Raw genomic sequence first — 16936 nt, 5'->3', positions numbered from 1 at the left:
TAAATAAATTCTGTAATTTTTCACAATTATTCAGTCTGTTAATTCCTACTGGTTACAACAAAATTGCAAAATAATTAACAACATTCATTTTCTCACTTATTGATCAAATGTATACCGAGTGCTTCTAATGTACCAGACGGTGTACTAGATGCAAGTAAAAGAGCAATGAACCAAAGAGACGTGGCCCAGCCCCATGGAGTTTCCAGACTATTGAGGAATCCTCAGGAAAACTCTAAGCCATGATACAAATTATTATGAAATTACAAACCATGGTAAGTGGTATGAAGAAATCATAAACAAGACTCTGAAGAGTTAATGACAGCAGGAACTGATTGCTCCTAGTAAGCCTCCTCTGAGAAATGAAATTTAAGCTGAAACCTGCCAGAAGAGTAGGAGTTAGCCAGATAATGGGTGGATAGAAGAAAGACCAGGGAGAGTAGAGTCCTTGAGGTGGAAACAAGCTTGACCAGTTCAGGAAACTGAAAAGTGGCTGGAATATAGGGAGCCAGGGAGGGAGGCTGTGGGGTGAGGCCATCCGAGTCAGCACTGGCCAGGTCACGCAGGGCCATGGACCGTGTCCATGAATTTCTATCTTAATTACAATGGCGATCCATTGATGGCCCTTTTTAAAAAGTGAAGGGACAGTGACAAGGAAGTAATATGATCAGCTTTGGGTTTTAGAAAGATTGTAGACTTTCACATACAAAAAAGTCTGAATAAATTACTTTAGATGGTGAATTACTGCTAAAATTACTACACAGGTTAAAATGAATGAACTAAATCTATGTGTATCAATATGGGTAAATTTCAAGAACAAATTTTGAATTTTTAAAGGTTTACAGTTTGCAGGGAGATACAGTATAATACAATTTACATACCTGTTAAACATAAAAAACAATATTACATGTCATTTATAGAATTATTAAAACATAGAATTATTAAAACATGAATTCTGGTATGGTGGTTACCAAAGAAGGGGGGAATGGAAAGAATAATGGCTTCAATAAACTCAGTATTATGTCGTTTTAAAAAAAAAAAAGGTTTAAAGCACATATGGCAAAATGATAGTATTATGGAATATATGAGTGTCCCTTTTCATTGTATTTATGGTATATGAAATATATAATTCATAATTTAAAGTTTAATCCATATTTGTAAATAGCTGCCATTATTTGTTAACTAAAAGTTAATCCAGCCTAAAATTAACAATTAATGGAAGACATGCAATCTTAAATGAATAAAGTTAACATGTAGTAGGTAACAATAATCTTAAATTGCTTTATTCTCAGTGTTAGAGTAGCTGACTCTCTTATTCCATATGCTCAAAGTTCCAATCAAATTGAACTATAGGAAATTTAAACAAAAACTTACATTTTACAAATTCTACAGATCTAAACTCATAATTTTATAAAAGATTCTTGTCCAAGATCACAAAATACGTTATTGACAGATCTAGTACATAAAGCAACCCGTTGCTTTTCCTATTAAATCTATTTTTTTTTATTTACAATTGTTCAAATAGAAAATAAGGTAGAGATACCTCTCTCCAAATTTTTTGCTCAGTTTTGTTTTGGTTACTATTTAACAAAAGGAGTTTCACGCTTTATTCTTTCTGCTAGAACTTGAAATCAAGCTTTTGGTTTACTGTTTATGTACCTGCATCATCAAAAATGTCAGAATTCTGAAAAATGGGATGTTTTTAACCTGTACTTTCCTTTCAGTCCTAGCATTTACAGAACAATAAAAACTACTGTAGGTTGAGGGAAAATATTTGTAAATTACAGTCAAGCTGAACTGTGCTTTCTCTTTGGATGTCCTCCAGAGATGGTGCCTTACATTATCTTGGCAGAGATGAGAGGCAGAAGGAAAGAGTACAGAGAAAGACAATGGGAACTTATCCAAACTCAAATTCACCATAGTTTGTTCTCAAACCATGTGGAAAAAGAATGAGGGTGAGAAAGGAAAACATGAATGTGAAAGGAGGATAGGTGAAATGATAATTTATCTGTTACAGTATCGATATTCAAACCATTATTATTTTTAAAATTTATACAACACTCCATAGGCACCAAACATATACTTCCCTCCCCCCACCCTCCATCCCCTGCTGACCTCTAATGCAGAGTCTTTGTCATTTCTAGACGTCTCTTACTGGTGACATCATACAGTATGTGTCATTGTGTGTTGCTTATTTCACTTATTTTCACGTTTTCAAGATTCTTCCCCATTGCAGCATGTCTGAGGACTTCATTCTTTCTTATGGCTATATAGCATTCCATTGTGTGTATTTAACACATTTTGTTTATCCATTCTCTTGTTCATGACCCTGGGGTTGTTTCCAAGTTTTGGCTATTGTGAATAATGCTGCTATAAACATTTTTTTGAAGGACTGCCATATTGGTTTTCAGAGTGACTGCACCATTTGCACCAACAATACCCTTGAGTTCCAATTTCTCTACATCCTTTCCAATACTTATTATTTTCCATTTTTTAATAATAGTCATCCCTTTGGTGTGAAGTAATGTGAAGTATCTTAATTGAACTGCAGTTTTCTAACGGCTAATGATATTGTGCATCTTTTCATATGCACATTTGTTTATTTGCATGTTTTCTTTGGCAAAAGATCCAATCGAGTTCTTTGTCCATTTTTAATTAGTCTTTTTGTTATTGCTTTGTATATTCTAGATATTAAGCGCTTATTTGATTTATGGTTTGCAACTATTTTCCCCCATTCTATAGGTTGTCTATTCACTTTCCTGATAATGTCCTTTGATGTACAAAAGCTTGAATTTTGATGACAATGCATTTATCTTTTGTTTGTTCCTCGTGCTTTGGTATCTAAGACTCTATTACTGAATCCCATATCATGAAGAACTGCCGCTAAGTTATCATCTAAATGTTCTTTAGTGGCGGCGGACTTGGCCTAGTGGTTAGGGCGTCCGTCTACCACATGGGAGGTCCATGGTTCAAACCCCAGGCCTCCTTGACCCGTGTGGAGCTGGCCCATGCGCAGTGCTGATGCGCGCAAGGAGTGCTGTGCCACGCAGGGGTGTCCCCCGCGTAGCGGAGCTCCCATGCGCAAGGAGTGCGCCCCGTAAGGAGAGCCGCCCAGCGCAAAAGAAAGTGCAGCCTGCCCAGGAATGGTGCCGCACACATGGAGAGCTGACACGGCAAGATGACGCAAGGAAAAGAAACGCAGATTCCTGTGCCGCTGATGACAACAGAAGCAGACAAAGAAGATGCAACAAAGAGACACAGAAAACAGACAATGGGGGTAGGGGGGGAGGGGAGAGAAATAAATAAATCTTTAAAAAATATAAATGTTCTTTAGTGCTAGCTCTTATATTTAAGTTCTTGATCCATTTTGGGTGAATTTTTGTATATGGTGTGAGGTAGAGGTCTAACTTCATTCTTTTGCACATGGACACCCAGATTGCCCGACACCATTTGTTGAAGACTATTCTCTCCCCACTGCATGTATTTAGCATCCTTGATAAAAATTAACTGGCTATAGATGTGTGGGTCTGTTTCTGGACTTTCAGTTTTGTTCCATGGGTTAATTTGTCTTTATACCAGTACCAGACTGTTTTGATTACTGTAGCTTTGTAGTATAATTTGAAATTTGAAGGTGTGAGTCCTGCAACTTTTTTCTTCTTTATCAAATTTGTTTTGCCCAGTTGGGACTCCATGAAATTCCATAAGAATTTGAGGACTGGCCTTTCCATATCTGCCAAAAAAGGCTGTTGGAAATTTTATCAGCATTGCACTGATTTTATAAATTGCTTAGAGTAAGTTTTATATGCTTTGTTAAATTTACTTATTTTTTAAGATGCTATTAAAAAATTGAACGATTAGTTTCCTCTCCTGATTCTTCATTGCTAGTACAGAGAAAATTTTGTGAGGTGATCTTGTACCTGCCACTTTGCTGAAACTGTTTATTAGCTGTAGTAGTTTTCTTGTGGATTCCTTTGGATTTTTAATATATAAGACTATATTGTCTGCAACTAGAGGTAGTTTTACCTCCTCTATTCCAATCTGGATGCCTTTTAATTCTTTTTCTTGCCTAATTACTCTGGCTAGAACTTCTGAATAGCTGTGCTGAAAGCAGGCATCCTTGTCTTGTTCCTCATCTTAGAGAAAAAGATTTGTCTTTCACCATTGAGTATGATATTAGATGAGGATTTTTTAAAAATACAGTATCAGGAAGCAGACTTGGCCCAATGGATAGGGCATCCGCCTACCACATGGGAGGCCCACGATTCAAACCCCGGGCCTCCTTGACCCATGTGGAACTGGCCCATGAGCAGTGCTGATGCGCACAAGGAGTGCCCTGCCACGCAGGGACGTCCCCTGCGTAGGCGAGCCCCACGCGCAACGAGCGCACCCCATAGGGAGAGCCACCCAGCGCAAAAGAAAGTGCAGCTTGCCCAAGAATGGCACCGCACACACGGGGAGCTGACACAGCAAGATGACGCAACAAAAAGAAACACAGATTCCTGGTGCCGCTGAGAAGGATAGAAGCCATCTCAGAAGAACACACAGTGAATGCACGAGAGAGCAGACAACTGGGGGCGCACGGGAGGAGGGGAGAGGAAAAAAAAATCTTAAAAAAAAAAATCATTTAAAAGTAGATGTTGGGTCTATTGCTGAGTTCTTGAGTCATTTTCATTGGTCAATGTGTCTGTCTTTATGCCAGTACCATGCTATTTTTACCAATGTAGCTAGGTAATATGCTTTAAAGTCAGGAAGGGAGATTCCTCCAACTTTGTTCTTCTTTTTAAAGACATTTTTGGCTATTTGGGGCCCCTTAACTTTGCAAATAAATTTGATAATTGGCTTTTCCATTTCTGTAAAAAAAAAAAAAAGGCTTTTGGGATTTTTACTAGGATTGCCTTGATTCTGTTAAATAAGTTTGGGGAGAATTGATATCTTAACGATATTGAGTCTTCCAATCCATGAACACAGAGTGTCTTTCCATTTATTTTCAGTCTTCTTCACTTTCATTTAAAATGTTTTTTAGTTTTCTAAAAACAAGTCTTTTATGTCCTTGGTTAAGTTTATTCCTAAATATTTGTTTTAGTTACTATTATAAATGGATTTTTTTTCTGACTTGCTCCTCAGAGTGCACATCAGTAATGTATAGAAACACTATTGATTTTTGCACATTACTCTTGTATCCCACCACTTTGCTGAACTTCTCTATTTCTAGTAGCTTTGTTGTGAAATTTTAGATATAGGATATTATCGTCAGTAAATAGTGTAATTTTATTTCTTCCTTTCCTATTTGGGTGCCTTTTATTTATCTAGCTTAATTTCTCCAGCTAGAACTTCTAGCACAATATTGAATAACAGTGGTGACAGTGAGCATCCTAGTCTTGTTCCTGATCTCAGGGGGAAAGCTTTCAGTCTTTTACCATTCAGTACTATGCTAGCTGTACGTTTTTCATATATTCATTTTACCGTATTGAGAAAGCGTCCTTCTATTCCTATCTTTTGGAATGTTTTTTTAAAGAAAGGATGCTGTATTTTGTCAAATGCCTTCTCTGCATCGATCAAGAGGATCGTGATAAATCTTCAACTTATCAATGTGGTTATTACATTGATTGATTATCTTGTGTTGAATCACTCTTACATACCTGGGATAAAACCCACTTGTAATTCTTTTAATGTGCTCTGGATTCAGTTTGCAAATATATTGGGGATTTTTACATCTATATTCATTAATGATATTGGCCTGTACTTTTCCTTTCATAGTATCTTTATCTGGTTTGGGTATTAGGGTGATGCTGGCTTCATAGAATGACTTTGGCAGCGTTCTTTCCTGTTTAATTTTTTGTAAGAGCTTGAACAAGAGGGTATGAGATCGTCTTTGAATGATTGGTAGAATTCACCTGTGAAGCCATCTGTTCCTGGGCTTTTCGTCTTTGGGAGGTTTTTGATGACTGTTTCAATATCTCCATTGTGATTGGTTTGTTGATGTCTTCTGTTTCTTCTAGGGTCAGTGTAGTAGTTCATGTGTTTCTAGGAATTTGTCCACCTCCTCTACATGGTCTAGTTTTTTGGCATACAGTTATTCATAGTATCCTCTTATGATCTTTCTTATTTCTACAGGTCAGTGGTAGTGTGCCCCCTCTCATTACTGATTTTATTTATTTGCCTCTTTATTTTTTTTTGTTAGTCTAGCTAAAGGTTTGTCACTTTTTAAAAAAAGATTTATTTTTTTTAATAAACTTTAGAAAAATAAACCTTTTTTTAAAAAAAATCTCCAACTCTGTCCTTTGCCATGTCTTTTGTCTTGGTGGGTAGGCACTCAGCACCCACCCAATGTGGCCCAATCAAAGCCTTAATCATAATTTAATCATGCCCAGGTACAGACCAGTTTACAAACATAATCCAGTATCTATCTTTGGAATTCATAACTATATCAAACTGCTACACATCCCACCCCAGCACCCTAATGTCAAAAGGCTACAGAGATGCTGAGGGCAGGGAGAGGGAAGAAGAGATGTGATGTGGGGCATTTTTGGGACTTGGAGTTGGAGTTGTCCTAAATGATACTGCAGGGTCAGATGCTGGACTTTATATATCCTGCCATAACCCACTGAATGTACTGGGGAAGAGTGTAAACTGTTACCCATGTTGTCCAGCATGGCTCCAAAATGTGTTTGCTGAGTGCAATGAGTGTGCCACAATGATGGGGGAGGTTGTTGGTGCGGGAGGAGTGGGGTGGGTGGATGGGGATATACGGGAACCTCTTATGTTTTTTATAATGTAACCTTTTTTGTATGTATGTACCTTTAAAAAACTACAATTTACAAACATGATGGGGGTGGGAGTGGGGGTTATATGGGAACCTCTTTTTTTTTTAATGTAACGTTCTATGTAATCTATTAACTAAAAAAAGTATTATTTTTTAAATTTTTTAAATTTTAAAAAGGCTACAGAGGGAAGTGGATTTGGCTCAACTGATAGTGCATCTGCCTACCACATAGGAGGTGCGGGATTCAAACCCAGGACCTCCTGGCCCGTGTGGTAAGCTGACCCATGTGCAGTTCTGTTGCGGGCAAGGAGTGCCGTGCCACGCAGGGATGTCCCCTGCACAGGGGAGCCTCACGCTCAATGAGTGCATCCCTCAAGGAGAGCCTCCCTGTGCAAAAAAAAAAAAGGCACAGCCTGCCCAGGAGTGGCACCGCACACACAGAGAGCTGAAGTAGCAAGATGACACAATAAAAAGAGACACAGATCCCTGGTGCCACTGACAAGAATGCAGGCGGACACAGAAGAACACACAGCAAATGGACAGAGAGAGCAGAGGGAAATTTTTTTTTTAAAAGGCTACAGGGGAGAGGAGATGTAGCTCAGGGTTTGAGTGCCTACTTCCCATGTACAAGTTACCCTCTTAAAAAAAAAAAGCCCACAGATACTGTGTTCCTATGTCACTCCATCCCTCCCTTTAATGTTCTTATCACACATTACGAGCCTGTTCATTGTAGGCCCAGTAACAAAGGTTAGTTAGTGCTTATTCTTAAGCATTTAAATTTTAAGCCATAACAGAAATAAAAGACAGCATTCCGAAAGAAAAATGCAATAATACTGGCATTTATATTTACCCATATTTACCAACACGAGAGGTCTTTACTTCTTCATACATCTTTGAGTTACTGTCTAGTGTCCTTTCATTTCAACACTGACTCTTTTTAGCATTTCTTGTAAGGCAGGTCCAGTGGCAATGATTTTGTTTATCTGGAAATTTCATAATTTCTCCCTCATTTTTGAAGGAAAACTTTTCCAGGTATATTATTCTTGAATAACACTTTTTCTTTCAGCACTTTAAAAATATGTCCTTCCACTGCCTTCCAGCTCCATGGTTTCTAATGAGAAATCAGATGTTAGTCTTAATAAGGATCCCCTGGATCTGACATGTTGCTTCTCTCTTGCTATTTTCAAGATTCTGTCCTTGCCCCTGGCATTCTTCAGTTTGCTCTTTGAGTTCATACTGCTTGGTGTTCACTGAAATTCTTAGATTTATATTTTCATATGGCAGGTTTTACCACAGACAATACTAATTAAAATTATTTAAAGGGAGAAACGGACTTGGCCCAGTGGTTAGGGCATCCGTCTACCACATGGGAGGTCCGCGGTTCAAACCCTGGGCCTCCTTGACTGTGTGGAGCTGGCCCATGCGCAGTGCTGATGCACGCAAGGAGTGCCCTGCCACGCTGGGGTGTCCCCCGCATAGGGGAGCCCCACGCGCAAGGAGTGCACCCTGTAAGGAGAGCCACCCAGCGTGAAAGAAAGTGCAGCCTGCCCAGGAATGGCACCACCCACAGGAAAGCTGACACAAGATGACACAACAAAAAGAAACACAGATTCCCATGCCGCTGACAACAACAAAAGCAGACAAAGACAACGACGCAGCAAATAGACACAGAGAACAGACAACAGAGGTGGGGGGGGGAGGGGAGAGAAATAAATAAATCTTAAAAAAAAAAAAAAGATTATGTAAAGGCTGTGTTACATTTGCCCAAATGGTGTGACTTTCTATAGAAATTAATGAAGTATTAAACACAATTCTGAGTATACTTATTACATGGGTATGTCTGCTTCATTAAAATCCATCTAGCTTATATTTTTAGGCATATTTCCAGTTTGTATGTTAATATTTAATAAAATTTACATTAAAAACAATCTGTTCCTACGCTAAAAGGAAAGCTAAGTAACACATCTGAAGTTTACGTCAATTTAACATTCTATTATCCTATTTGTACTAGACTATCCTAATCTAGTATCCTAATCTAACTATCCTATTTATACTAGACTATCCTAATCTAGTAGGGACAATGTGAAAGATCAAAAACTCCACCCTCATGGAAGCAGTCAGGCAAAACTAATTAAAGAACAGAATCAGGAAGATGTATGAGCTGATACAGCAAGTGCTGAGTCGAGTGCTACAACATACACCAACAGGTGAGAACTGTGGAAAAGGAAATATGGAATCCCTGGGGCCTGGGGTCTGAAAGAGGAAATTTACACAGCAGGTGAGGGGTATTCTAAGGGGCCCTTGATTGGAAGGAGTAGAACATCAGTTTACAAAGAAGAGCATTGTAATTAGGGACAAATATTAAGGAGATTTTACCTATTGGCTGAGGAGTTAAGATTCGATGACCTCAGAAGTTATAGCTTTGAGTGCACAGATATGGCATATGAGGTGACTTAGAAGGCAGCAAGACACAGCAGGAGAAAGAGCAGACCCTTCTCAAGAAAGCTAAATTGTAGGTGCGGTTCTGCTGTTAATCTATGACAAGGAAAATTAATCTGATAAAAAGAAGTGACCCTGAGTGAGTCACTGCTGCCCTTGGACTTTGCGTGCTTGTATATTCAATTACAGTTGGTGATGGAGCAGTGAAACCAACACTCTCATACACTGTGGGCATGTCTATCAGCCAAACCTTTCACAATCATTAAAACCTTATCAAAACTAGGCTGTAATAAACTCTAGCTGTAATTCCACCTCTGGAAATGTATGACAAGAAAAATCCAGAGATTTATGTTCAAGGATATTTTTCAGAGTATTTCTATTTGGCAAAGTGCTGGAAAAATAAATACGGAATTTGACGGATAAATTACTTTATATTCATTTGCAGTAATTAAAAATCACATTCTCACTTAATGTTTTCGAGGATATGTGAAAAAGCTTCAACCACAATGTAAAGATTAGGCCACAGAAGAGTGTATGTAATACCCAATAATACATATATACACAGGTGGAAAGAGACATTCAGAAAAATAACAAAAAGCTTAAAAGGCTTGTTCAGTATGAGATTATGAGTCATTTTTTTCTTTCGTACATTTTGATAGTCTTCTAATTTTCAATCAAGTTTATTTCTATAATTGGAAAAATTATATATATATAATGACACATCTTAAGTGGGCTCCAAAGAGGAGGAATAATAGAAAAAATATAATACCAAAGCATAGTCTGACAATCTCCAAGCTTTTATGCAAAGAATCCTGAAAACTAAGTATCAACTTAAAAAGGTAAAATAAATATAGAAAAAGTGGGGCGAAAAGAGTCCTTAAGTTACTGTTGCTATAAACCTTTTTTCACACATTTGCTTTTTGTTCCTATTGTAGTAAATATGCCAGTGTAATTTCCCTAGAAGTGTATCGTGATGATGTAGTCCATATTTTAATAATACAAGTATGACCATATTATTAACAGCTGTTAGACCAGAATGATTCTAGGATCTTTCCAATGCTAAAAGTCCATAATTTAAGGCTGGACAAAAAAGACCAGCTGGTGATTCTTCAAATAATGTAGCAATATTGCAATAATCACCCCAATAATTAAACTGGGGTGATGTCAGTGAAAATGTAGGCAAAGTTTTGAATAAAGGAGACACTTGGAAGGAAGAATAAGAGGGTTATTTGACATATTGTATTTAGGCAATAATAGCAAAGAGAAATTAAGAAGTCAAGGAAGCTGATTTCATTTTAAAACCCTATTTATTGGAGGCAATGGAACATCTTTGGTCAGGAATATGGTGGAAATTCCAGGGAGAGCGCTGTATATCTGTGCTTATACATACAGGACTGATCTATACATCTATCAGGAAGATGTACATCTAGGGAAGTACAGTGGTGGGAAAGTACAGTGGCATATTCACTACAATGGGGAAAAAGATATGAAAAAAGTTAGGCTATAGCAACAGAGATTTGAAGGCTCTCTTTTTGACACTTCTATAATCTGATTGTTCCTTTCATCTTTTTAATTAGTACCTCATTTTCAGGATTCTATGTAGCAGCCTTAGAGATTATGGGAATATACTTTGCTTTTACCACCTTCTTTTTATTGAATGTTCCTCATTGGGGCCCAACAAAGACGTGTCATTTTCATTTACAACCTAATTTTGTCTGAGTAATGCACCTTGCTCTAATAACCTGTACAACAGGTCCCCTTCTTCATTCACTCAGTCATTCATCACTCATTCATTTTAATAACAAACCTTTAAGTGCCTTTTATGTGTTAGGTCTGACGGTTAAAAAAAACAACAAACAAAAAATATCTGCCTTTAAGGAGATTAAAGTCTAATGGAAAGGGTAGGTTGGTTCTAATTTCTGATTACAGGATCAATGTTAGGTATAAGAATGATGAAATGAGGAAAGCAGATTTGGCTCAACTGATAGAGTGTCCGCCTACCATATGGGAGGCCCAGAGTTCAAACCCAGCGCCTCCTGACCTGTGTGGTAAGCTGGTCCACATGTAGTGCTGACACATGCAAGGAGTGCCATGCCATGCACGGGTGTACCCTGCATACGGGAACCCCACACACAAGGAGCACGCCCCCACAAGGAGAGCCACCCTGTGCAAAAAAGCGCAGCCTGCCCAGGAGTGGTGCCATACACATGAAGAACCGATGCACCAAGATGACGCAACAAAGAGAGACACAGATTCCCGGTACAACTGACAAGAATGCAAGCAAACACAGAAGAACACACAGCGAATGGACACAGAGAACAATGGGGGCAGGGGAAGGGAAGGGGAGAGAATAAAAAATCTTTAAAAAAAGAATGACGAAATGAAAAAGACATTTTGACAAAATATATGGAACCCAGCCCACAGTAAATGTTTTCCTGCAGGAAGCATGTATTAAGAGGCTACAAAGGGAAACGGACTTTGGCCCAGTGGTTAGGGCGTCCGTCTACCATATGGGAGGTCCGCGGTTCAAACCCCGGGCCTCCTTGACCCGTGTGGAGCTGGCCATGCGCAGTGCTGCTGCGCGCAAGGAGTGCCGTGCCACGCAAGGTGTCCCCCGCGCGGGGGAGCCCCACGCACAAGGAGTGCGCCCGTGAGGAAAGCCGCCCAGCGTGAAAACAGCAGCCTGCCCAGGAATGGCGCCGCCCACACTTCCCGTGCCGCTGACGACAACAGAAGCGGACAAAGAAACAAGACGCAGCAAATAGACACCAAGAACAGACAACCAGGGGAGGGGGGGAAATTAAATAAATTAATTAATTAAAAAAAAAAAAAGAGGCTACAGAATGTGCACTCACCCAAAAACAACTTTCTTACCTGGACATTCACCAAGAAAGATCCTTCTTTGGGGTTTGGGAACTCTAGCTTCAGTAGTTCCTCACTAAAATGTAAATAGTCTCAGAAAAGGGTTAGACCATGAATTTAGTGCCTGCAGTCACGGCTGGGTATCCCACTTGCCAGGGGTGCAGCCACGCTCTGAGGACTGAGAGCGCAGGATGTTCTGGGGAAAGCCTTGATACTCTGGGGAAGAAGAAGGCACTGCTTTCCAGCAGGGAGCCTGGGGGGCAGGCCACACAGGGAGTCAGAGGCAAGGCCTGGGCTGAGAGAGGGAGCAGGGAGAGCCCAGATGACTGCGGAGGGCTGCACAGGGTGGGCCTGGGCGAGGCGCCCCAAATCCAGCCTTGCTAAATCCTGGGCCTGATTGTAGCTGTAGACTTGGAAAGTTTTTTAAATGTTGACATACAAAACCTACTTTTTATCACCTCAACATTTCCATATTCTCCAAGCTGGCCAATCCCTAGATTCCTTCTCAAAACTCAACATCCTAAGAGCTGAAGCACCTGGTTCAGCCTTTCCCCTACCTTTTACGCCTGAAAAAAATCGAGACTCAGAGAGGTAGAAACTTGCTCAAGTTCATTGAGCTGATTTGTGCTGGGTCTAAAATTAGAACCAACTGCGACAATCCTAGTGCCTTCTCCACTACGCTGTGATATTTCAATCCCTAAAACATAAAACAAATTAAGAGAACAAGCCTAAAACTCAACAGGACTTAAAAGACTTCTACAAACTCTGTGGCATCGCAGAAGCAGATCGCAGTTCGCGCTACTGCACGGAAGACTCGGAGGATATCCAGCAGCCATATTTTCTGTGGACAAGTTGATTAAACTACTGACGCCTGACCAAAGACCTTCATATACTGATCTGCTATTATGGGTGCCTTCTGAGAAAAGGCAGTAATTAGAACAACATGGAATAGACGCCGCCCCTGCCTCTGTCCCTGGTGCTTTCCTGCTGCCCAACACCTCCTGTTTGTAGCAGGCTTCACTGGCAACAAGTGCCTCTCACTTCAAATTTAAACTGTGGTACCAGCTCCACTGTCACCACACACCTGTGACCCTGGACCACCGTCAAAGCATCATGAGATTTGCCTAATTAAGAAGCATTGAATTGTACCCTGTCGCAACTCTGAAATACTGAATGAGACAAAATAGTTGCTCATAGTTCATTTTAAAAGTTTCACATTGGGAGAAGCAGCTGTGGCTCAAGCAGATGAGCTCCCATTTACCATATGGAGGCCCTGGGTTTGTGTCCTGGGGCCTCCTTGTGAAGGCAGGCTCTCCCACACGCTGTGGAGCACCACTCGGCCGGCAAGCACTGCAGAGAACTGACTCAGCAAGGTGATGCAACAAAAAGAAGGGAGACAAACGAGAACACAGAAGAGCCTGCAGCGAATGGACACAGAGAGCAGACAGCAAGAAAGCTGCAAGGGTGGAGGGGAAATAAATACAGACACAGAAGAACATACAGCAAATGGACACAGAGAGCAGACAGCATGCTAAAAGCTGCAAGGGGGGATATAAAAAAAAAAGTTTCACATTGGTGTTCCCTATCATTTTGTTTGGTGCATAAACTGGACTTACATTTTCCTTCAATATTCCTCTTAAAAATATCAAATTATTACATAGCATTATATTAATACTGCGAATAGTTGCATTAAACATGATTAAATAGATAAAGAGATGTATAGAATGATACAGCAAATTTGATATAATATTAAAATTGGTAGATATGGGCATCTGTGTCAGGCAATGTTGGGGTTCTCTGTATGGGTTTTGTATTGCTTTTGCAACTATCCTGTAAGCTTGAAGTTATTTCAAAATAAAAAGTTTAAAGGCAAAAACTGTATTGGTGTCTAATGTAAAAGAAATGAAAAATTTTAAATGGTGCTTTATATTTTGACTTCTATACCAAAATTATTATAAACATATCTAAAAATATTTCATCTTATTTCCTTATCTAATCCAAGAGTGATTTCCATCCAGGCTTTGAAGGGCAGGAATTTGCACAGGTGAGTGACTCATACAAGGTCAAATAACTAATAAACAAAGTTGTGCCTTTGGTCAACCATACTGCTCCTACCGCTTTTTCTATTTGCTATATTACCCTGTTGACATAATTCTATAATAAATATATATCTTCTTTGATTAAAGAATCAAGGGAAGTTGAGATGTTCTCCCCTAACAATGAAATCTTAATCCACTTAGAACTTAGTCTGTTCTATTCTTAATGCATAATGTCTAGAATTGAGCTATAATAGTGCTCTTTATTAGCACACACTTCTTTTTCATTAATTCATTCATTCAACAAATGAACATGCCGATAGGGATAAGGAGAAATGCCCCAGGAGGCCCACCTCCTCGAGCCCCCACTTGCTGCAGGAGTGTCTGAGCCTTCAGGCAATTCTTTTGAGCTGCCCCAATCGATTCTGCGTGAAGCAGAAGCAAGCCCTTCCTGCAAACCCTGCCGGGAGTCCAGATCTGCAAGCAAATAAATTTGTTGGTTTAAACCATTAAATGTTACAAGGATTTGATATACAGCCATAGTAACGAGAACAGATTTTGGTACCCAGAAGTGGGGTGCTGCCAAAACAAAAACCTAAAAGCAGCTGAAGGCGCTTCAAGACTGGACAGTGAGAATAAGTGGGAAGGGCCTTGAAGAGTTGGCTCGCAGGAGCCCGGCAGTTCTCCAAGAGGCTATCACGAGGGATTAAGGGAAGCGAAGAAAACGCTATCAGGAGATAGGTGAGGGAAGCAGATGAGGCTCAAGCGACTGGGCTCCCGTCTACCCTACGGGAGGTCCAGGGTTCGAGTCCACGGCCTCCTGGTGAAGGCGGGCTGGCCCACACGGCCACTCCCCACTCTGGAAGTTCCCAGAATCAGTTCCCAGTGCCGCCTCAAGAAAAGACAAGCAGAAGAATGCACAGCAAACCGACACCGAAAGCAGACAATGAGGGGCAGGGATAAATAATCTTTTATTAAAGAAGACAGGCGAAAGGGGACCCTCCTGACCTAGGGGCGGAAAGTTTAGCAACACTGCTGACTGCAACAATGGGGAAAACAGAAAATGGGCGTAAGGAACTCGGGGACCCAGCAGAGGACAGCCCCAGGCACTCCTGACAATCCTGCCCGAGGTCTTCTTAGAGATTTAGGAACATGAGAGACGAGACAGAAAAGCTGAAAAAGGCATTTTTCCGCTTTCAAGTGAGTCTTAGGGGAAAGGTAAAGAAGCCAGGCCTTGCTGGGTTCAAAAACAAAACGGTTTCTCCTTCCCAGTCTCTCCAAGATGGTCAAATTAAGAAAAGGCTTCAGAGCAAACAAACCCAGGGTGGGACAACAAGACCCTGTGCTAAGACCTCCTAAGTGTGTAAGGCGGTACCTCCGAGGACTTCCCAGACGAGGCCCTCTAATGATCTGAAGGGCATTGTCTCACAACAACTTTGTCCCAGGTAGAGAAGGGCTCAGCTCAGTGAGATCTGTGGGTGTGGCTTCCATCTAATGCTGTGACTCCCAAAAGATGCATGGAAAACCCACAAAGCTTTTAAGAGAATTACAGAGGATGAAGTGGAAACAGACTCTGGTTCTCTCACACTATTATGGGCAGGACTCAGGCTGAGAAAATGACTCCACTGTCAACGCGAGGCATTTCTTATGGAGAAGGAAGGGAGCCACAAGGCAGAGTCAAGAACTCTATTCCCAGGAAGTAAACTGAGCCCTAATCAAGGAACTGAGAACATGTGTCCAGCTGCCATTTCAGGACTGCCGTGGACCGGTGACTCCCATGGGCCTCCCAGCTCCCATTTTTTAAACAGGAGGGTGTGTAGCAATTACCTGTGCCTGTCTCGTCACTGCATGTTGGGTATTTGGGAGGCAGATATCTTACAAGCACCTAGGATTGTGCCTGAGACCCGGGAGGCATTCTGTAAGTATTTGTGAAAGAAGAAAATCAATTTTTAACCCTTCAGCTAAAACATACATATGACACACAATGGTGTCAACTTCCAGGACCTCTTTTATTTTAATCTCATTTCTAGCAGGAGCTAGGTTTCTGGAAAAAGGTAAACTCCTAGAAGTTTTTATTTTACTATAAAACTTATTTCTCATTGTTAAATATTTCATAAATATGTGCTGGGTACCAACGCTATAGTTTTTCATGATTATAATAATTTTGAAAGGAAAACCAAAATCAAGGCTGTAACTGAGACCAATAATCCCCTCAACCCCAGAGAAGAGGAGACATCCTTCTGAGGCACTGGGAAAGATGTATGAGACGGCAAGACTGCTTCCAAGCTGCACACGGACCCCCTGTCAGGGCAGCTCTTCTGCTCCACTCTTCCAGCAGTTCTCCTCCATCCCAAAGCCTCAGTAGATGCCGAGCAGGCTTAGGAGCATTACAGCTGCATTACAGTAATTCCAGATTGGCTGCAAAGCTATTATTACCGAGCAATCTATGCTATGGGTATTTAGAAAACAGCTGAAATATGATCCTAGATGGAAGTGCTCACGGCATCGGGAACCTCTTTGTTATGGTATAGGGACAAAGACACTGAAAGTATTCTGTAAGCTACAAAGAGACCCTTTGTTTTCCAGTTGCCAAAATTGCTAATTGTACGGGAATGTATGGAAACCTAATCAGAAACAAAGGGGACGGAATGGAAGATTGTTCAGACATGATGTCAAAGCCCTGCCACGACATTTCCAGGTTCTTTCACTCTCCCGGGCCTGGAGCCACGAATGGGCAAAGAACAGTTTCTGAGGGTAAGTTAGGGGAGCAACTGTGCGAATGCCCTCATGCTAGAAAGCATGACAAGCTATAAAATCATGTAGTCTGAGAATTTTAGCC

The sequence above is a fragment of the Dasypus novemcinctus genome, chromosome 25, assembly GCF_030445035.2.
Source record: "Dasypus novemcinctus isolate mDasNov1 chromosome 25, mDasNov1.1.hap2, whole genome shotgun sequence".
NCBI classification, from domain to species: Eukaryota; Metazoa; Chordata; class Mammalia; order Cingulata; family Dasypodidae; genus Dasypus; species Dasypus novemcinctus.
This window is presented reverse-complemented; position numbering follows the sequence as displayed.